This window comes from Achroia grisella, unplaced genomic scaffold, assembly GCF_030625045.1.
Source record: "Achroia grisella isolate CSIRO2021 unplaced genomic scaffold, CSIRO_AGI_Agris_v1 utg5129, whole genome shotgun sequence".
Lineage (NCBI taxonomy): Eukaryota > Metazoa > Arthropoda > Insecta > Lepidoptera > Pyralidae > Achroia > Achroia grisella.
The window spans coordinates 79,830-103,947 of record NW_026712907.1 but is presented as its reverse complement, the minus strand read 5'-3'; the positions used below and the strand labels follow the sequence as shown (position 1 = coordinate 103,947).

Here is a 24,118-nt window from a genome sequence, read left to right as displayed (position 1 = left end):
TGAAAGTGATGATGACATCGAAAAAGTTCAATCAATCCGAAACATTTTATCCGAGGCGCTTAGCGACGTGGAAACTTCCTCATCTCCGCAGAAACGTCAGTGTTCGTCTCCTGTTAACGAGGTTGTTACGAATATTGAAAATTATCAACCAGAAATATTAGAGCCTCAGTCTAGTACATCAGGAATGACTTCCGGGACAACTACAGGTACCATTACACAATGTCGGGCATCTAGACGATCATGGAGTATGAGTAACACAATCGGTCATAGATCTAGAATCCCTGGCTCTGTCACTCAAAGAAAAAAGAGGAGATTTATTTGGAAGAAAACTTCTTTCCAATCACTTCCTTTATCATGTACTGGAAACACAAATTTACAGTCACCGATTATAGACTTCGAAACTCCCCTGCAATATTTTTCATGGTTTTTTGATAATGAATTATTTCAACATATCGTAGAAGAAATGCACAAATTTAGTATACAAAAAATCCATCAAAGCCGTATATAATAACAACTAATGAATTGGAAAAGTTTACAGGTATCTGTGTGATTATGAGTCTGGCGCCACTGCCAAATATTCGAATGTATTGGGCATCTGAATTAGGTATTCCTTTGATTATAAAGACGATGTCGCTAAATCAATTCAAAAAAATCTGTCAATTCCTACATTTTAACGATAATTCTACGCAACCGCCATCAGATAGTCCAGGGTATGACCGTTTGCATAAAATTAGGCCCATATTGGAAACATTAAAAAAAATGTCAAAGCGTGCCGAAAAGAGAAGCACTATCAGTCGACGAGCAAATGTGCGCGACAAAAGCCTGTAATCTTCTTCGACAATACCTACCTAATAAGCCACACAAACGGGGCTATAAACTGCTTATTCTCTGCGACGATCGTGGCTTTGCTTACGATTTTGAAATTTATTCTGGAATGGAGAACGATCCCGAGCTAAGACATCCAAGTGAGCCAGACTTAGGAGCTAGTTCAAATATCGTAGTACGTACGCTTAGTTAGGTCCATACCAAAGAATAAAAATTACAAATTATTCTTTGATAATTATTATACATCACCAGAATTGATTGCTCATTTGGCCAAACAGGGACCAACTATTACACCTATATCTTGAGATATGTTAGGCACAATGTAAGCCTTTAAATCTTTACACATGGCTTCATCAGCTTTTATAGTAATCAAAACCTCGCCAAGAGGTGTAACAATTGATCCACCGAAACCTTTTATTACATTATTTTCTGCACACGGTTGAATGTCCAGCAATAGTTGATTAGCCACCGACTCCGTTATCGTAATGCATGTACTTCCAAAATCTATAAAAGCATTTACTTTTATGTCATTAATAATTATGGGCATAAAATACTTTGAACCTTCATCACGATCAGTAATCAATTGTACCTTTTGCGGAGGCATAGAGTTTTTTGTATTACGACTTTTAAGTTTGAAGCATTCCTCCTTAATGTGACCCATTTTATTACAATATGAACATTTACGTATTTTTAAAAAACAATTATTTTCATTATGTCCCTTTGTACTACAAAACGAACAATTACTTACTAATTTTTCACGCATTTTATAAGTACAACGATTGGCAGTATGACCGCGCCTTTTGCAAGTGTGACATTTAACATTATTAGAATACCTAACGTCCGTACTCTCATATTTGTGAGACACTGGAACGGCTAAAGCTGAGATTCTCAATGATGACAAATAATTTACTACTGAATTTGGTTCACAACTCGCCGATATCGCTTCTATTTCTACCAACTCGTTACCTATCGTACCTATAATTGCCTCTGTTATTAACGATGGTTGTATGTTACATGCATTACCTAGCGCCAGTTTATCATAGTAAAATGGTAAATAATCCATATCGGGACGCCTAATGGTATTTACTAAATCACGTAACATACTTAATTTACTTTTATGGGACGGAAAAGCTGTTAACAATTTATTTTTAAATTCCGCCCAAGGGCGGTTTATATCTTGCAGTTGTAATTGATTATACCAACTACGAGCATAACCTTTTAATTTTGAAGCGCAATTAAATAGTAATGTTTTCTCATCCCAGCCATACATGTTGGAAATGCCCTCTACCTTACGGAGCCACAACTCCATGGTTATTAACGACGTTTGAGGGTCGTATTCAGGTACTGGGTCACTCCGACCTACATAACGAATATTAGTATTGAAAGAACTATTATTACAATGTTCATCATACGTAAATCCCTCTTGAGATGACAGCTGTGGTCTGCCTGTGATAGTCGTTGAGTCCTGTGCGACTACAACAGGCAGCGAACCAATTGTGCACGAAGGAGTCTGCACTGTAGACTGTGAGTGCGCGGCCCGCTCACTAACAATCACAGACGGCATGGCCTGTAATGTAATGAGGTCGACTGCAACCCTCCGTCAATTGGAACATGCCGAGCTTTGTAAATTTCATTTTCCAAATTATGTAACCGTTGTGCCAACCGACGGTTTTCTATTTCGGCAAGCAACCGACGACGTAAACGCTTTTCCCGTCTTGCACTTGATTTGTCTTTTTTTGACTTCGACCCCATAGTCACAATATTAGTACTATAAATATCACAGTTACGTCGTAAACAAACACAATAACAAGCGTTCTTCGGCTAACTACGCAGTTAAATTGTCTATCCCGGAAACACAAGAACAAGCGTTCATCGGTTAACTACGCAGTTAAATTGTCCATCGCACTTCTGAACTGTAAGAGTATATAATAAAATTAAACTATAGTTCATTCTATTAATTTATGAACACAGTTTATCACTCGTATATATATTAACAAAAAAACAATAAAACATAATTGTGGACGAGTAGCAAGAACGCAAAAGTAGTAGCCGTGAGGTGTCCTTCACACCGGGCGACGGATGTCGAACTTACTCGGCTCACCAAGGACGTGCGTAGCAAGCGCCGATTCGGATACGCGAGAACAATAGGTGTTAGGCTGGCATCCCCACTATGGTCGCGTCCTCGTTCACTATAAACTCGCATTAAATATGTCATCGTTTGCAAAGTTATTGCATATCATAGTTCATATATACCGCTTTTTAAATAAATTATCAAATAAGAAATGCATGTCATCTGGAGCAAGTTCAGAAATGTTACCTGAAGCTGCTAAATCAATCAATTTTAAGCCTTCGCCTAACTTTAAATACATAAGAAAGTAATTAAAATCTAAGTTTGAGGAAGCAGATAAGATAGCGTCAACGTCTAGTGTACCGTCAGGGTCTGCGCCTTCGTCTGTGTCAAATGAAATAACTGAAAACGACAGTAAGATAAAAATGACGGTACAACCACCTCTACCACCAAATTCTCCACCACCAATCCTTTGAATTTTGAAATTAAGACCGAAGTTGTGGATGATATGTATGAAGTTAACACAGAAGAAAGACCAAATAGGGGACAGACAGTAGAATATTCTATAGAGTTTGAGTCCTAAGCAGAAAACCTAAAAAAACAATGTGCAATGCAAGGATTTCATTCGTGGTACATGCAAGAGAGGAGAAACCTGCAATTATGTGCATGTGCTGGATTTGGACAACTACTTTTGAAAAGGAAAGCTTCTTTAGAACTGGTTATTTGCCACCACATACGTTACGCCATTTGAAATAATGCATCCAGTTTATCCTACCCTACCAACGGAAATGCAAGCTGGATCCTATTCGGGACCACCAGGATCAAGAAACGAAAGACGAGACAGTCCCGTTCAAAACGGGACTTGTGGTCATGTTGCATATACACCATTCCGTGCGGCTGTCTCTCCGCCTACTTATGCTTGGTGTTGAAAATACAGACCAACCGGTATACAAGAAATGTCTGAATTGTGAATTCCATAAGGTCAGATACCAATAAAATCAAGCAAAGATAGACATATCGATAAAATCCACTAAAACATTGGATGAAAATATTGCAAAATTGTTGAATAAGAAGAACTGGCTTACCACTGTGCTCAAAGTTATATTGTCCTGTCCAGACACTTATTACAATAGCGATGTAACTGCCTGAATTTATACTACTAATATACGGTATAATATTTTTTGTAAACATACCATTACGTACATGAAAATATACTGTACTTATTTTAATTTTATGCCTTGCTGTGCGATGGTTCTTTTACGATGATTATGATTTCAGTATTTTATAATTTTAAATATATTAACCCTACAAGAGAACCATAGAAGAACCATATGCGGAACACCGACTTTAATCGTTCCTGTAGCTATAAAAGTATTAGTAGCGACATCTTTTGACTTGACTTGATAGAAGCTACTGATTTTTAGCAATATAGTAATACGATCCATTACCGAAAGATGTTGTTCGTGTTTTTGTTATAGTGAACTCAGGGTGAAATTTGAATGAAAGTGTTGCGTTAGTAAGTTGTTTTTTATATTACAATAGTAAACGTATCAGTAAATCATATTTTTATATATGTTGTTGTTTTATATGTGTTGCTGTCCTTGTGAATACTTTGATTTTATTATAGATAATGTCGCGAAGAAGATTGTGTGATGCAGATATTGAGGGTTTCTTGAATATTCCTCCTGGAAGCGAAGATGAACAAGATTTCTATGACGCTGAAAGTGATGATGACATCGAAAAAGTTCAATCAATCCGAAACATTTTATCCGAGGCGCTTAGCGACGTGGAAACTTCCTCATCTCCGCAGAAACGTCAGTGTTCGTCTCCTGTTAACGAGGTTGTTACGAATATTGAAAATTATCAACCAGAAATATTAGAGCCTCAGTCTAGTACATCAGGAATGACTTCCGGGACAACTACAGGTACCATTACACAATGTCGGGCATCTAGACGATCATGGAGTATGAGTAACACAATCGGTCATAGATCTAGAATCCCTGGCTCTGTCACTCAAAGAAAAAAGAGGAGATTTATTTGGAAGAAAACTTCTTTCCAATCACTTCCTTTATCATGTACTGGAAACACAAATTTACAGTCACCGATTATAGACTTCGAAACTCCCCTGCAATATTTTTCATGGTTTTTTGATAATGAATTATTTCAACATATCGTAGAAGAAATGCACAAATTTAGTATACAAAAAATCCATCAAAGCCGTATATAATAACAACTAATGAATTGGAAAAGTTTACAGGTATCTGTGTGATTATGAGTCTGGCGCCACTGCCAAATATTCGAATGTATTGGGCATCTGAATTAGGTATTCCTTTGATTATAAAGACGATGTCGCTAAATCAATTCAAAAAAATCTGTCAATTCCTACATTTTAACGATAATTCTACGCAACCGCCATCAGATAGTCCAGGGTATGACCGTTTGCATAAAATTAGGCCCATATTGGAAACATTAAAAAAAATGTCAAAGCGTGCCGAAAAGAGAAGCACTATCAGTCGACGAGCAAATGTGCGCGACAAAAGCCTGTAATCTTCTTCGACAATACCTACCTAATAAGCCACACAAACGGGGCTATAAACTGCTTATTCTCTGCGACGATCGTGGCTTTGCTTACGATTTTGAAATTTATTCTGGAATGGAGAACGATCCCGAGCTAAGACATCCAAGTGAGCCAGACTTAGGAGCTAGTTCAAATATCGTAGTACGCTTAGTTAGGTCCATACCAAAGAATAAAAATTACAAATTATTCTTTGATAATTATTATACATCACCAGAATTGATTGCTCATTTGGCCAAACAGGGACCAACTATTACACCTATATCTTGAGATATGTTAGGCACAATGTAAGCCTTTAAATCTTTACACATGGCTTCATCAGCTTTTATAGTAATCAAAACCTCGCCAAGAGGTGTAACAATTGATCCACCGAAACCTTTTATTACATTATTTTCTGCACACGGTTGAATGTCCAGCAATAGTTGATTAGCCACCGACTCCGTTATCGTAATGCATGTACTTCCAAAATCTATAAAAGCATTTACTTTTATGTCATTAATAATTATGGGCATAAAATACTTTGAACCTTCATCACGATCAGTAATCAATTGTACCTTTTGCGGAGGCATAGAGTTTTTTGTATTACGACTTTTAAGTTTGAAGCATTCCTCCTTAATGTGACCCATTTTATTACAATATGAACATTTACGTATTTTTAAAAAACAATTATTTTCATTATGTCCCTTTTTACTACAAAACGAACAATTACTTACTAATTTTTCACGCATTTTATAAGTACAACGATTGGCAGTATGACCGCGCCTTTTGCAAGTGTGACATTTAACATTATTAGAATACCTAACGTCCGTACTCTCATATTTGTGAGACACTGGAACGGCTAAAGCTGAGGTTCTCAATGATGACAAATAATTTAATAATGAATTTGGTTCACGACAACCCGCCGATATCGCTCCTATTTCTACCAACTCGTTACCTATCGTACCTATAATTGCCTCTGTTATTAACGATGGTTGTATGTTACATGCATTACCTAGCGCCAGTTTATCATAGTAAAATGGTAAATAATCCATATCGGGACGCCTAATGGTATTTACTAAATCACGTAACATACTTAATTTACTTTTATGGGACGGAAAAGCTGTTAACAATTTATTTTTAAATTCCGCCCAAGGGCGGTTTATATCTTGCAGTTGTAATTGATTATACCAACTACGAGCATAACCTTTTAATTTTGAAGCGCAATTAAATAGTAATGTTTTCTCATCCCAGCCATACATGTTGGAAATGCCCTCTACCTTACGGAGCCACAACTCCATGGTTATTAACGACGTTTGAGGGTCGTATTCAGGTACTGGGTCACTCCGACCTACATAACGAATATTAGTATTGAAAGAACTATTATTACAATGTTCATCATACGTAAATCCCTCTTGAGATGACAGCTGTGGTCTGCCTGTGATAGTCGTTGAGTCCTGTGCGACTACAACAGGCAGCGAACCAATTGTGCACGAAGGAGTCTGCACTGTAGACTGTGAGTGCGCGGCCCGCTCACTAACAATCACAGACGGCATGGCCTGTAATGTAATGAGGTCGACTGCAACCCTCCGTCAATTGGAACATGCCGAGCTTTGTAAATTTCATTTTCCAAATTATGTAACCGTTGTGCCAACCGACGGTTTTCTATTTCGGCAAGCAACCGACGACGTAAACGCTTTTCCCGTCTTGCACTTGATTTGTCTTTTTTTGACTTCGACCCCATAGTCACAATATTAGTACTATAAATATCACAGTTACGTCGTAAACAAACACAATAACAAGCGTTCTTCGGCTAACTACGCAGTTAAATTGTCTATCCCGGAAACACAAGAACAAGCGTTCATCGGTTAACTACGCAGTTAAATTGTCCATCGCACTTCTGAACTGTAAGAGTATATAATAAAATTAAACTATAGTTCATTCTATTAATTTATGAACACAGTTTATCACTCGTATATATATTAACAAAAAAACAATAAAACATAATTGTGGACGAGTAGCAAGAACGCAAAAGTAGTAGCCGTGAGGTGTCCTTCACACCGGGCGACGGATGTCGAACTAACTCGGCTCACCAAGGACGTGCGTAGCAAGCGCCGATTCGGATACGCGAGAACAATAGGTGTTAGGCTGGCATCCCCACTATGGTCGCGTCCTCGTTCACTATAAACTCGCATTAAATATGTCATCGTTTGCAAAGTTATTGCATATCATAGTTCATATATACCGCTTTTTAAATAAATTATCAAATAAGAAATGCATGTCATCTGGAGCAAGTTCAGAAATGTTACCTGAAGCTGCTAAATCAATCAATTTTAAGCCTTCGCCTAACTTTAAATACATAAGAAAGTAATTAAAATCTAAGTTTGAGGAAGCAGATAAGATAGCGTCAACGTCTAGTGTACCGTCAGGGTCTGCGCCTTCGTCTGTGTCAAATGAAATAACTGAAAACGACAGTAAGATAAAAATGACGGTACAACCACCTCTACCACCAAATTCTCCACCACCAATCCTTTGAATTTTGAAATTAAGACCGAAGTTGTGGATGATATGTATGAAGTTAACACAGAAGAAAGACCAAATAGGGGACAGACAGTAGAATATTCTATAGAGTTTGAGTCCTAAGCAGAAAACCTAAAAAAACAATGTGCAATGCAAGGATTTCATTCGTGGTACATGCAAGAGAGGAGAAACCTGCAATTATGTGCATGTGCTGGATTTGGACAACTACTTTTGAAAAGGAAAGCTTCTTTAGAACTGGTTATTTGCCACCACATACGTTACGCCATTTGAAATAATGCATCCAGTTTATCCTACCCTACCAACGGAAATGCAAGCTGGATCCTATTCGGGACCACCAGGATCAAGAAACGAAAGACGAGACAGTCCCGTTCAAAACGGGACTTGTGGTCATGTTGCATATACACCATTCCGTGCGGCTGTCTCTCCGCCTACTTATGCTTGGTGTTGAAAATACAGACCAACCGGTATACAAGAAATGTCTGAATTGTGAATTCCATAAGGTCAGATACCAATAAAATCAAGCAAAGATAGACATATCGATAAAATCCACTAAAACATTGGATGAAAATATTGCAAAATTGTTGAATAAGAAGAACTGGCTTACCACTGTGCTCAAAGTTATATTGTCCTGTCCAGACACTTATTACAATAGCGATGTAACTGCCTGAATTTATACTACTAATATACGGTATAATATTTTTTGTAAACATACCATTACGTACATGAAAATATACTGTACTTATTTTAATTTTATGCCTTGCTGTGCGATGGTTCTTTTACGATGATTATGATTTCAGTATTTTATAATTTTAAATATATTAACCCTACAAGAGAACCATAGAAGAACCATATGCGGAACACCGACTTTAATCGTTCCTGTAGCTATAAAAGTATTAGTAGCGACATCTTTTGACTTGACTTGATAGAAGCTACTGATTTTTAGCAATATAGTAATACGATCCATTACCGAAAGATGTTGTTCGTGTTTTTGTTATAGTGAACTCAGGGTGAAATTTGAATGAAAGTGTTGCGTTAGTAAGTTGTTTTTTATATTACAATAGTAAACGTATCAGTAAATCATATTTTTATATATGTTGTTGTTTTATATGTGTTGCTGTCCTTGTGAATACTTTGATTTTATTATAGATAATGTCGCGAAGAAGATTGTGTGATGCAGATATTGAGGGTTTCTTGAATATTCCTCCTGGAAGCGAAGATGAACAAGATTTCTATGACGCTGAAAGTGATGATGACATCGAAAAAGTTCAATCAATCCGAAACATTTTATCCGAGGCGCTTAGCGACGTGGAAACTTCCTCATCTCCGCAGAAACGTCAGTGTTCGTCTCCTGTTAACGAGGTTGTTACGAATATTGAAAATTATCAACCAGAAATATTAGAGCCTCAGTCTAGTACATCAGGAATGACTTCCGGGACAACTACAGGTACCATTACACAATGTCGGGCATCTAGACGATCATGGAGTATGAGTAACACAATCGGTCATAGATCTAGAATCCCTGGCTCTGTCACTCAAAGAAAAAAGAGGAGATTTATTTGGAAGAAAACTTCTTTCCAATCACTTCCTTTATCATGTACTGGAAACACAAATTTACAGTCACCGATTATAGACTTCGAAACTCCCCTGCAATATTTTTCATGGTTTTTTGATAATGAATTATTTCAACATATCGTAGAAGAAATGCACAAATTTAGTATACAAAAAATCCATCAAAGCCGTATATAATAACAACTAATGAATTGGAAAAGTTTACAGGTATCTGTGTGATTATGAGTCTGGCGCCACTGCCAAATATTCGAATGTATTGGGCATCTGAATTAGGTATTCCTTTGATTATAAAGACGATGTCGCTAAATCAATTCAAAAAAATCTGTCAATTCCTACATTTTAACGATAATTCTACGCAACCGCCATCAGATAGTCCAGGGTATGACCGTTTGCATAAAATTAGGCCCATATTGGAAACATTAAAAAAAATGTCAAAGCGTGCCGAAAAGAGAAGCACTATCAGTCGACGAGCAAATGTGCGCGACAAAAGCCTGTAATCTTCTTCGACAATACCTACCTAATAAGCCACACAAACGGGGCTATAAACTGCTTATTCTCTGCGACGATCGTGGCTTTGCTTACGATTTTGAAATTTATTCTGGAATGGAGAACGATCCCGAGCTAAGACATCCAAGTGAGCCAGACTTAGGAGCTAGTTCAAATATCGTAGTACGCTTAGTTAGGTCCATACCAAAGAATAAAAATTACAAATTATTCTTTGATAATTATTATACATCACCAGAATTGATTGCTCATTTGGCCAAACAGGGACCAACTATTACACCTATATCTTGAGATATGTTAGGCACAATGTAAGCCTTTAAATCTTTACACATGGCTTCATCAGCTTTTATAGTAATCAAAACCTCGCCAAGAGGTGTAACAATTGATCCACCGAAACCTTTTATTACATTATTTTCTGCACACGGTTGAATGTCCAGCAATAGTTGATTAGCCACCGACTCCGTTATCGTAATGCATGTACTTCCAAAATCTATAAAAGCATTTACTTTTATGTCATTAATAATTATGGGCATAAAATACTTTGAACCTTCATCACGATCAGTAATCAATTGTACCTTTTGCGGAGGCATAGAGTTTTTTGTATTACGACTTTTAAGTTTGAAGCATTCCTCCTTAATGTGACCCATTTTATTACAATATGAACATTTACGTATTTTTAAAAAACAATTATTTTCATTATGTCCCTTTTTACTACAAAACGAACAATTACTTACTAATTTTTCACGCATTTTATAAGTACAACGATTGGCAGTATGACCGCGCCTTTTGCAAGTGTGACATTTAACATTATTAGAATACCTAACGTCCGTACTCTCATATTTGTGAGACACTGGAACGGCTAAAGCTGAGATTCTCAATGATGACAAATAATTTAATAATGAATTTGGTTCACGACAACCCGCCGATATCGCTTCTATTTCTACCAACTCGTTACCTATCGTACCTATAATTGCCTCTGTTATTAACGATGGTTGTATGTTACATGCATTACCTAGCGCCAGTTTATCATAGTAAAATGGTAAATAATCCATATCGGGACGCCTAATGGTATTTACTAAATCACGTAACATACTTAATTTACTTTTATGGGACGGAAAAGCTGTTAACAATTTATTTTTAAATTCCGCCCAAGGGCGGTTTATATCTTGCAGTTGTAATTGATTATACCAACTACGAGCATAACCTTTTAATTTTGAAGCGCAATTAAATAGTAATGTTTTCTCATCCCAGCCATACATGTTGGAAATGCCCTCTACCTTACGGAGCCACAACTCCATGGTTATTAACGACGTTTGAGGGTCGTATTCAGGTACTGGGTCACTCCGACCTACATAACGAATATTAGTATTGAAAGAACTATTATTACAATGTTCATCATACGTAAATCCCTCTTGAGATGACAGCTGTGGTCTGCCTGTGATAGTCGTTGAGTCCTGTGCGACTACAACAGGCAGCGAACCAATTGTGCACGAAGGAGTCTGCACTGTAGACTGTGAGTGCGCGGCCCGCTCACTAACAATCACAGACGGCATGGCCTGTAATGTAATGAGGTCGACTGCAACCCTCCGTCAATTGGAACATGCCGAGCTTTGTAAATTTCATTTTCCAAATTATGTAACCGTTGTGCCAACCGACGGTTTTCTATTTCGGCAAGCAACCGACGACGTAAACGCTTTTCCCGTCTTGCACTTGATTTGTCTTTTTTTGACTTCGACCCCATAGTCACAATATTAGTACTATAAATATCACAGTTACGTCGTAAACAAACACAATAACAAGCGTTCTTCGGCTAACTACGCAGTTAAATTGTCTATCCCGGAAACACAAGAACAAGCGTTCATCGGTTAACTACGCAGTTAAATTGTCCATCGCACTTCTGAACTGTAAGAGTATATAATAAAATTAAACTATAGTTCATTCTATTAATTTATGAACACAGTTTATCACTCGTATATATATTAACAAAAAAACAATAAAACATAATTGTGGACGAGTAGCAAGAACGCAAAAGTAGTAGCCGTGAGGTGTCCTTCACACCGGGCGACGGATGTCGAACTAACTCGGCTCACCAAGGACGTGCGTAGCAAGCGCCGATTCGGATACGCGAGAACAATAGGTGTTAGGCTGGCATCCCCACTATGGTCGCGTCCTCGTTCACTATAAACTCGCATTAAATATGTCATCGTTTGCAAAGTTATTGCATATCATAGTTCATATATACCGCTTTTTAAATAAATTATCAAATAAGAAATGCATGTCATCTGGAGCAAGTTCAGAAATGTTACCTGAAGCTGCTAAATCAATCAATTTTAAGCCTTCGCCTAACTTTAAATACATAAGAAAGTAATTAAAATCTAAGTTTGAGGAAGCAGATAAGATAGCGTCAACGTCTAGTGTACCGTCAGGGTCTGCGCCTTCGTCTGTGTCAAATGAAATAACTGAAAACGACAGTAAGATAAAAATGACGGTACAACCACCTCTACCACCAAATTCTCCACCACCAATCCTTTGAATTTTGAAATTAAGACCGAAGTTGTGGATGATATGTATGAAGTTAACACAGAAGAAAGACCAAATAGGGGACAGACAGTAGAATATTCTATAGAGTTTGAGTCCTAAGCAGAAAACCTAAAAAAACAATGTGCAATGCAAGGATTTCATTCGTGGTACATGCAAGAGAGGAGAAACCTGCAATTATGTGCATGTGCTGGATTTGGACAACTACTTTTGAAAAGGAAAGCTTCTTTAGAACTGGTTATTTGCCACCACATACGTTACGCCATTTGAAATAATGCATCCAGTTTATCCTACCCTACCAACGGAAATGCAAGCTGGATCCTATTCGGGACCACCAGGATCAAGAAACGAAAGACGAGACAGTCCCGTTCAAAACGGGACTTGTGGTCATGTTGCATATACACCATTCCGTGCGGCTGTCTCTCCGCCTACTTATGCTTGGTGTTGAAAATACAGACCAACCGGTATACAAGAAATGTCTGAATTGTGAATTCCATAAGGTCAGATACCAATAAAATCAAGCAAAGATAGACATATCGATAAAATCCACTAAAACATTGGATGAAAATATTGCAAAATTGTTGAATAAGAAGAACTGGCTTACCACTGTGCTCAAAGTTATATTGTCCTGTCCAGACACTTATTACAATAGCGATGTAACTGCCTGAATTTATACTACTAATATACGGTATAATATTTTTTGTAAACATACCATTACGTACATGAAAATATACTGTACTTATTTTAATTTTATGCCTTGCTGTGCGATGGTTCTTTTACGATGATTATGATTTCAGTATTTTATAATTTTAAATATATTAACCTTACAAGAGAACCATAGAAGAACCATATGCGGAACACCGACTTTAATCGTTCCTGTAGCTATAAAAGTATTAGTAGCGACATCTTTTGACTTGACTTGATAGAAGCTACTGATTTTTAGCAATATAGTAATACGATCCATTACCGAAAGATGTTGTTCGTGTTTTTGTTATAGTGAACTCAGGGTGAAATTTGAATGAAAGTGTTGCGTTAGTAAGTTGTTTTTTATATTACAATAGTAAACGTATCAGTAAATCATATTTTTATATATGTTGTTGTTTTATATGTGTTGCTGTCCTTGTGAATACTTTGATTTTATTATAGATAATGTCGCGAAGAAGATTGTGTGATGCAGATATTGAGGGTTTCTTGAATATTCCTCCTGGAAGCGAAGATGAACAAGATTTCTATGACGCTGAAAGTGATGATGACATCGAAAAAGTTCAATCAATCCGAAACATTTTATCCGAGGCGCTTAGCGACGTGGAAACTTCCTCATCTCCGCAGAAACGTCAGTGTTCGTCTCCTGTTAACGAGGTTGTTACGAATATTGAAAATTATCAACCAGAAATATTAGAGCCTCAGTCTAGTACATCAGGAATGACTTCCGGGACAACTACAGGTACCATTACACAATGTCGGGCATCTAGACGATCATGGAGTATGAGTAACACAATCGGTCATAGATCTAGAATCCCTGGCTCTGTCACTCAAAGAAAAAAGAGGAGATTTATTTGGAAGAAAACTTCTTTCCAATCACTTCCTTTATCATGTACTGGAAACACAAATTTACAGTCACCGATTATAGACTTCGAAACTCCCCTGCAATATTTTTCATGGTTTTTTGATAATGAATTATTTCAACATATCGTAGAAGAAATGCACAAATTTAGTATACAAAAAATCCATCAAAGCCGTATATAATAACAACTAATGAATTGGAAAAGTTTACAGGTATCTGTGTGATTATGAGTCTGGCGCCACTGCCAAATATTCGAATGTATTGGGCATCTGAATTAGGTATTCCTTTGATTATAAAGACGATGTCGCTAAATCAATTCAAAAAAATCTGTCAATTCCTACATTTTAACGATAATTCTACGCAACCGCCATCAGATAGTCCAGGGTATGACCGTTTGCATAAAATTAGGCCCATATTGGAAACATTAAAAAAAATGTCAAAGCGTGCCGAAAAGAGAAGCACTATCAGTCGACGAGCAAATGTGCGCGACAAAAGCCTGTAATCTTCTTCGACAATACCTACCTAATAAGCCACACAAACGGGGCTATAAACTGCTTATTCTCTGCGACGATCGTGGCTTTGCTTACGATTTTGAAATTTATTCTGGAATGGAGAACGATCCCGAGCTAAGACATCCAAGTGAGCCAGACTTAGGAGCTAGTTCAAATATCGTAGTACGCTTAGTTAGGTCCATACCAAAGAATAAAAATTACAAATTATTCTTTGATAATTATTATACATCACCAGAATTGATTGCTCATTTGGCCAAACAGGGAATACGGTCGCTGGGAACTGTCAACAAAGGTCGTTTAGGTAGAGACCTAAAAATACCTTCCATAAAAGACCTAAAAAAGGAAAAGCTTCAGAGAGGTTATTCAGAGCAATGGGTAGCAGATGTTTTGTTTAACAAGTGTAAAAATTATAGTCAGAAGCAGAAAATGCCTGTTTCTCAGGTAAACATACTGTCCCGTAAAATATCAACAACAACTCAAAGCATTCTACAATATAATTAAACTTACAAATAATTCCACCGAACGCAAAATAATAAAAATTATACAAACAAAAAGAGAAAAACAATACTTGATCATAAAAAGTGTTTGAGAAAAGTACGCATATGAGTCTACTGTAATATACTAATGTAACAAGGACCACTCATAATTTAATTATTACAAATTTAATTCTACTGCAATAGTAGTAATAACAATAACATATTATAAAATAATTTAACAGACCAAAAATCAAAGTATACTTTATGGACTCTCAAATATATGGTATATACGAGTGGTCCCAAAAGGACCCGACCAAACTTATGAATACAAGTAGTTTTAAAAAAACAATTACTGCAATTGACAATACAACTTTTCAACGACTTAATGTGTTAAATTTCGAAAAGTGCGGTGCATCGCATTTGGACCGAAAATCTGAACATGAGAAAGCTGTGCGCAATATGGGTGCCGCGTTTATTCACAATGGAGAATACAAAGCGTCGTGAGGATGTTTCCATCGTGTCTTTGGCAATGTTTCGCACCAATAAAGCCGAGTTTTTGCGTCGATTAATAACCATGGACGAAACATGGGTTCATCATTTTATACCTGAGTCCACTGTGCAAACAAAGCTATGGACTGAAAAGGGAGAATCGGCTCCAAAGAATACAAAGACAGTTCAGTCAGCGGGCAAGGTCATGGTATCCGTTTTTTGGCATGCGCGTGAAATAATATTTATTGATTATCTCGAAAAAGGAAAAACAATCATTAGCGCATATTATGCAGTCTTATTGTAGCGTTTAAGTGATGAAATCAAGAAAAAAGTGGCCCCATCTGACGGAAAAGAAAGTGTTGTTTCAAAACGACAACGCACCAGTCCATACGTGCGTCATTGCGTTGGCTAAATTCCATGAGTTGAAGTTCGACTTGCTTCCTCACGCACCCTATTCGCCAGATCTGGTTCCCTCGGATTATATACTTTTTCTAAATTTGAAAAAATGGCTCGGTGGCGGCTAAAGATTTGCCAACAATGAAAAGGTAGTGTCTGCGGTTATTAGCTATTTTGAGGACCTCGATGGTTCTTACTATAAAGCAGGTAACGAAGCTAGTGTATCGACTTGAAAAGAGAATATGTTGGATGAATGAAAACATTTTTGGAATTTTTTTACTGTTTTCTTTGTCTACTATTGAATTTGATACAACGGTTCCGCATAAAATTTTAGGCCTTCGTTGGGACATGTCAACTGATTGTTTTCGCGTGTAGGTCGCAGAACTTGACGATGCATGTACCAAACGTCATATGTTATCCATAGTGGCACGTTTTAAGACTGGTGGCTCCCGTCACATTGTTCGCCAAGCTCCTTATTAAGGATAAATGTGACTGGGATGACACCCCGCCCGCGCACATAGTATCCACCTGAAGACAATTTTGTTCCACACTACCGCAATTAAATAAATTATACTTACCACGACACCTGGATGTCGTCGCTGGCGCGACTGTCAACCTCATAGGTTTTGCCGACGCTAGAGAGTATGGTGGAGTTGTATATTTACAAGTGTATACAAGTAATAATACATAGTAAATCTCGTTTGTGTAAAGTCAAAGCTTTCCCCCATGAAACCAATGTCCGCCGCACGGCTTGAGCTCTGTGCAGTTGTATTATTATCTAGCAGTAGAATAAAAAAACTTGACTTTATACAGGGTGTAACGGAAAGGGTATATCAAGCGAAAAGGATCGGATACAGCTAGTTATTTAAAACCTTTGTGCATAGGTTTCTGATCAAATGTAATGAACTTGAATAATATTAAATTATTATTTCTTTTTTTTAACTAATTTAGTGTCACATCAAAACAAACGTGTGCCCCCAACACTATGCAGTCATTAATCTCATCGCAACATCAATGTCACTCCTTCCGCGCTCTCTTCCGCCTACTCATGTGCACCTAGTACTCGCCACGTCACAATAAGGCCATGCGTCCGACAATAGATTTTATTGCAAATTAATGTTGTTCGTAAGTAGAGAGTTATTAGGTAAGTAGATTTACTTACCTACTTAAAGGAGGGGTTCAAAGTGCCTTCCCTCCTGCTATATACACAAGGCTGTACGCTTGTACAGGGAGCTTCGCACATTACACAACATCTCTGACGTCACCGGCCTGAAGCAAGCTTCAATACGCATTATCATTTCCTCAGATGTCGCACACTCCACTGAGTATGCCGTATTTTTTACAAAACCCCACAAAAAGAAGTCTAGTGGAGTGAGGTCTGGAGATCGTGCTGGCCAGGCGACACGACCTCCTCGTCCTATCCACTGAGGGAAGCGCGCATTCAAGTGTTCTCGTACGTCGCGAGCAAAATGTGCTGGTGCACCGTCGTGCTGATATATCATTTCATTATTCATTACGAGACTGCAAGGGCGTCATCCAATTCATTCCTCAAAAAATTTAAGTAATTTTGTCCATTCAGCCTGTACGGCAGGAAAACTGGTCCCACGAGAACGTCTCCGATAATACCAGCCCAGACGTTTAAACGCCATTGGTGTTGAAATGACGAATTAGTCGAAGCATGCGGATTTGTACGTGACCAACTATGCTCGTTATGCACGTTACTTATTCCTGCCCTTGTGAATGACGCCTCATCGGTCCATAGCACTTTGGAGCCAAAGTCAGCTGATATCGTCGACCTGCCGTCGGTACCAGTCGCAGAAAGTAACACGTGAACCAAAATCGGCGGCCGTCAACTCTTGAGTGCGCTATAAGTGATAAGGATGTTGGCCATCATCCCGCAGCACTCGCCACACTTCGCCAGCATGTGGCTCTCAGCACCCAACACTAAGGCAGTACGACGAGTGCTCGTCCCCGGTTTTCCTCGAAGTGCTCTAGTACAGCATCAGAAAACAACTCAGTATCTTGCCTGGTCGCACGACCTTCCGAAGCTGGTGCACGAAAAGAGCCGGTTTCATACAGGCGGTGTGTCATCCGACGGAAACATGCTATCGAAGGGAGCATCCGAGCCTCAGTAGCAGGCCTGCCAGAGATAAAACGCTGACGGTAAAGTTCACGAGCACCACTTAAATTACCATCCGTAGCTCCTACACAGTGCATCATTTCGTAATATTCACTATTACTTAAAGACATTTTTAAAAAGAAATTTCACACTAAACAAAAACAACTTAACGTGTTAATGCCTAGACAATGACTGAGCCGACAAACGTTTACAATTTCAAAGTATGTATTGTTAAATCTATCGCATATATCTAGTGCAATACTGGTGTAATTCAAAATTGGAAATTATTGAAATTAGACTTTAATACCACAGTAATAAAGTGGACTTTACAAAATTTGTAATTTTTTAATTAAGCCAGTATTACAATAAGTGTGTGGTAATATGTTCGCCTGGTATAATAGGGTGACCATTTTACACGTGTCTTAATTTCGACAACGAAAAATGTCAATTCTTAGAAATAGTAATGAATACCTATTTAGGTGTGTATGTGTTTTATTTGTGATAAGCAAGTATTTGACTACTATCACGATGTCACGTCGTCACTTTCCGTTACGTGGTAAATTGTTAACAATACGGATACGGATATATAATTATTTCGGATTATCCGTTAGTTTCGGATAATTTCGGTTACGGATATGATTTTTTTAAGGAATTTCAAAAGGAAAATACAAATAGCTAATAAAATGGTTATATAACGTGTCTCAATTAGGCTCCGTCCCTATCCGATATTGTCCGAAACTATTATTTCGGATTCGGTTACGGTCAAGAATATTTTTTATATCGGATATCCGATAGTTTCGGTTACAGTTCCGGAGCTCCCTATCATTCCTGGTAAATTGTTACTAACAATTACTTTCTTTACAATTCAATACAATTACTACTAACAGTTTATTAACATATCCCTTCTACCATATTCTAATATCATCAAGAATATTTCACTAAAAAATAATTAAACACTACTTGCAAAGATTAAAAAAATACACTTCTCGTAAATTGAATTAGTCCACACCCTAGGGGTTGCCCTACGTTATTACCTACTTACGTGGAGTTCCCCTAAAATTAGAAATCAGAGTTCCGTTTTAATTTTACAAAACCTTATTAGGACAGTTTATCGTCGTTGTCATGATCTCCTAGTGGTTTTCAATATGATTTATGTATTTGTAATGAATTATTTATTTATGAATGAGGTTGTTGTGCAGTAGAATTAAGCTGCTGGATAATCTTTTCTCCACTGAACTGCTCGTGTGAACTACGGGTTGACATGAATTTTTCAACGCCAATTGCCTGAGTTAACTACTGCCCTGACATGCCATGTGGACGCTAGTATGTCCGTGTCAAAATAATATTAAATACAAGACGCGCTTTAAATCGTACTCACTCAAACTTCGGAACAACAAAATATAACATTGTTTATTTTAACTCGTAGTCAACATAAAAACATGACACTTAGCAAAACAGTGTCTTAGAAAAACAGTTCTACGAAACGATTATGTGAAATGTGAGGAGCATCGCATCAACAAAAAGCGGCATTATTCCTTATCACTAGCGTGCACTTCAGTAACAAAAGGACGGGGACGGCTTAGATTGTTTTAAGGTTTTTTATTTTCACAAAGTTAAATAATTTTATCATAATTTTTAAGTTTATCATTCAATCATACTTACATATCCTACATACACTTGACTGATGAGTAATGATATTGAATTTTAAATAATTTGTAATAACATAATCAGAACATGTTTGCAGTAATTTATTGAAGAGTTTAGTATTAATTCTTCTCCTTTAATTGGCTGTCTATTGCTGAATCGAATGTTACTCCAAGGGTATAGTAGGATATACCCTTGGAATAGTAAGGGTATCGAACCATCGGAGTAAAGTTCTGTTCAGAGTAGACGTGGGTTACATTCCATTATCATCTTTTAAAAAAATCGCAGTAGACTGCATAGGCAATCGTAATGTGACAAATATTCTGAAAAAAAAAATTACTATCTACTGGCCGGCTACTATAATGGAATGGTTTGCATGTCAATATTTCTTTGGTGTGACTGCAACAGTAACATTGGAATGGAATTAAAATTTATTTTTATCCGGAACCCAAAATGTAATAAAAATACCCAGGAGCAATATGAAGAGGTCTTTTATTCCAGTAAGTTTGTGTTATTTTAGGTATTGTGATGTCAATGATCGGAAGAGCTGCTTGGGGCTCTAGTGTTGTGCAAAGTAACATAATTCTAAATTAGTTTTGGATGTAGGCATGGTGGTAAATGCCTTTCAAGTGTAGTTATACTTCAAAAAACCATCGGAGGTGCTATATAACCATGGGCAGGCCCCGTGGTTTTTGCATTGATATAGCCTTTCCGTTACACCCTATATATTAAGTTTATTTGAATAAATTTTTCGCAATCATACAAAATAACTAAAGTATTCGCAATCACCGACTCAAAGGTGGTATTGAGTTGGTTAAATGCATCGCCGCAACGCTGGCACACATTTGTAGCCAATCGTGTTGTTAAAATTATTGATAATATTCCCGCGTCTTGTTTTCATCATACCGCAGGTAGTGATAACCCCGCCGATTGTTTGTCCCGCGGATTGGCCCAGGACAAGCTTATCCGCTGTGGTTTCACGGGCCGTCTTGGCTTATTCGCGATCCGTGTGAGTGGCCTTTCGATGATACTCCCGAACAGAAAACTCTTGTGCACCCGGTTACTGTGATAGATCACACGAAAACTATAATCTATAAACTCGCATTAAATATGTCATCGTTTGCAAAGTTATTGCATATCATAGTTCATATATAACGCTTTTTAAATAAATTATCAAATAAGAAATGCATGTCATCTGGAGCAAGTTCAGAAATGTTACCTGAAGCTGCTAAATCAATCAATTTTAAGCCTTCGCCTAACTTTAAATACATAAGAAAGTAATTAAAATCTAAGTTTGAGGAAGCAGATAAGATAGCGTCAACGTCTAGTGTACCGTCAGGGTCTGCGCCTTCGTCTGTGTCAAATGAAATAACTGAAAACGACAGTAAGATAAAAATGACGGTACAACCACCTCTACCACCAAATTCTCCACCACCAATCCTTTGAATTTTGAAATTAAGACCGAAGTTGTGGATGATATGTATGAAGTTAACACAGAAGAAAGACCAAATAGGGGACAGACAGTAGAATATTCTATAGAGTTTGAGTCCTAAGCAGAAAACCTAAAAAAACAATGTGCAATGCAAGGATTTCATTCGTGGTACATGCAAGAGAGGAGAAACCTGCAATTATGTGCATGTGCTGGATTTGGACAACTACTTTTGAAAAGGAAAGCTTCTTTAGAACTGGTTATTTGCCACCACATACGTTACGCCATTTGAAATAATGCATCCAGTTTATCCTACCCTACCAACGGAAATGCAAGCTGGATCCTATTCGGGACCACCAGGATCAAGAAACGAAAGACGAGACAGTCCCGTTCAAAACGGGACTTGTGGTCATGTTGCATATACACCATTCCGTGCGGCTGTCTCTCCGCCTACTTATGCTTGGTGTTGAAAATACAGACCAACCGGTATACAAGAAATGTCTGAATTGTGAATTCCATAAGGTCAGATACCAATAAAATCAAGCAAAGATGGACATATCGATAAAATCCACTAAAACATTGGATGAAAATATTGCAAAATTGTTGAATAAGAAGAACTGGCTTACCACTGTGCTCAAAGTTATATTGTCCTGTCCAGACACTTATTACAATAGCGATGTAACTGCCTGAATTTATACTACTAATATACGGTATAATATTTTTTGTAAACATACCATTACGTACATGAAAATATACTGTACTTATTTTAATTTTATGCCTTGCTGTGCGATGGTTCTTTTACGATGATTATGATTTCAGTATTTTATAATTTTAAATATATTAACCCTACAAGAGAACCATAGAAGAACCATATGCGGAACACCGACTTTAATCGTTCCTGTAGCTATAAAAGTATTAGTAGCGACATCTTTTGACTTCTTGATAGAAGCTACTGATTTTTAGCAATATAGTAATACGATCCATTACCGAAAGATGTTGTTCGTGTTTTTGTTATAGTGAACTCAGGGTCACGAAACGACGTTGTGTCTTCGCGGTTGTATTTTGGCGACTGATTGTAATGTACACAGGCGGTGGCCGGCCGACAGAAACACACATAACTGTAACTGCGGTCCGACATAGACCAACCAATATTAAAGTGTGATATTAAGTATATTAGTGAGAGTGTTATCTTTGTACGAAATCAAGGATTAAGTTATTAAAAGTAATTTGGAAAACATTTACAAACTCGCAGCACAAACCAGTGAGTCACAAGATATATGAAGAATTAATATAATACATAAACTTATGTTAGGGTTCACATCGATATTGTCGAAAAATCTGATATTTTATATTAAAAGAAGGTAGTTTCATTATTACTCGGTATCGTTAAACTAGTTGCATATATAACCCCCACTCATATCTTCTGTGTATAAAAGAGAGGGTTTTTGTAGGCCGCGGCATTCGGTCTTTGAGCACAGGATGTGCTGGTTGTATTTTAATTGCTGAAGTGAATTGTGTTAGAGACATAGTTAAATTAATGTTATATAGTTGTTATTTTATTATAATACATACTTGTACTAGTACATAGAGTTGATATATCTAACATATCAGAAGTGTGAAAAACCTAAAACTTATAATTTCGAAACATCTAATGAGTCATCGCACGTCCAGATCACGTGTCACCGAAGATGCCGTAATTGAAGCTGTAGGTGCAGAAGTGGTGCCAGAACGACATGCTGAGCGACGGTACAACGCGGGAGCATACTTAAGTTACGTAGTCTTTCTTTATCTATATAAATACTATTAGAAATTGTGAAGAATACAATAGAAAACCCTTTGTTTAAATGGGCTTGGTTTGGTATGTACTTTTGAATAGTTATGGCTATTTTTTTACCGCTCTTTCGGTTGCCTTATCGCGGATAGAGCGAGCAAGAGGCTTGCTCTTTTAAATAATCGTTGTGACTTTGCATTTTTAAGTTTAAATGTGTGAATGCAAATTACCAGCCAGCACTAAATTGTTAGTCAAAATATTATATACACAATAAGATTAAAACAGTTGGTAGTAATTAGAAGTCCTTCGAATGTGGTTTTATATCACAAACGTATTCTCAAAATACACAAAAGTTACATTAATTTAGTACCTTCTATCAATCAGTAAAAAAAAAAAAATAAGTGGAAGATATGTTTAAAAGGAAAAGCAGTTTTAACCCCATCGATTTATATTATTATGAAATTAACCTTAATCAGTGTAATACTGCAGAGAAGTGAGGCAGTAGTCTAATGTTTTTTTTTTTTTTTTTTTAATTTATTTAGGTCAACAAACAGTTACACATTATATATATGACTTATGGCTATTTACTAATAAATTTTAACAAATGTGTCACCCACTACGTTAACCACTGATTACCATAATTATACAATACTGCCTAAGGCATGTTACAGAGATTATGTTACTGCTCAAAATCTACCCTGTATCATCGTAAGCACAGATTATTATATTAGAGTCCGTTAGTTTTCTGTTCCCGCGCTTTTACTTCCCTTCTCTTACCTAGTACTGAACTGAACGTACTGCGGCCTTGACGCGCGCGCGCATTGTGTTGTGAATTAAAATAAATTAGAACTGTGTTAAACCTATTGTGAAACCTACTGTGAAACCTACTATATATATAGTATTTTCACTAACATTTTGGTAGCAGAGAGTATTTTCCCTAACATTTTGGTAGCAGAGCGTAGTTTGGAAACCTCTGATTACATTTGATCTGGCCTGTTCCGTACCCGGAACTGTTTATTCCAAATAAATCTGTGCTTAGTTTGCCTTAAATTAAATTAATACTATTGCATTACTCGTCTTGACCTTTGACCTTTACCTATAACTTGTGATCGTGTTTAACAT

General features: G+C 37.2%; 4 pseudogenes; all 4 read left to right on the top strand.

Moving 5' to 3' along the window:
* The first annotated feature begins 3,135 nt into the window (after positions 1 to 3,135).
* On the top strand, positions 3,136 to 3,649 carry LOC131846913 (uncharacterized; annotated as a pseudogene).
* A 4,097-nt stretch (positions 3,650 to 7,746) lies between these two features.
* On the top strand, positions 7,747 to 8,260 carry LOC131846912 (uncharacterized; annotated as a pseudogene).
* A 4,097-nt stretch (positions 8,261 to 12,357) lies between these two features.
* LOC131846911 (uncharacterized) lies at positions 12,358 to 12,871 on the top strand (annotated as a pseudogene).
* Positions 12,872 to 21,008: 8,137 nt separating this feature from the next.
* On the top strand, positions 21,009 to 21,522 carry LOC131846910 (uncharacterized; annotated as a pseudogene).
* The last annotated feature ends 2,596 nt before the right edge of the window (positions 21,523 to 24,118 follow it).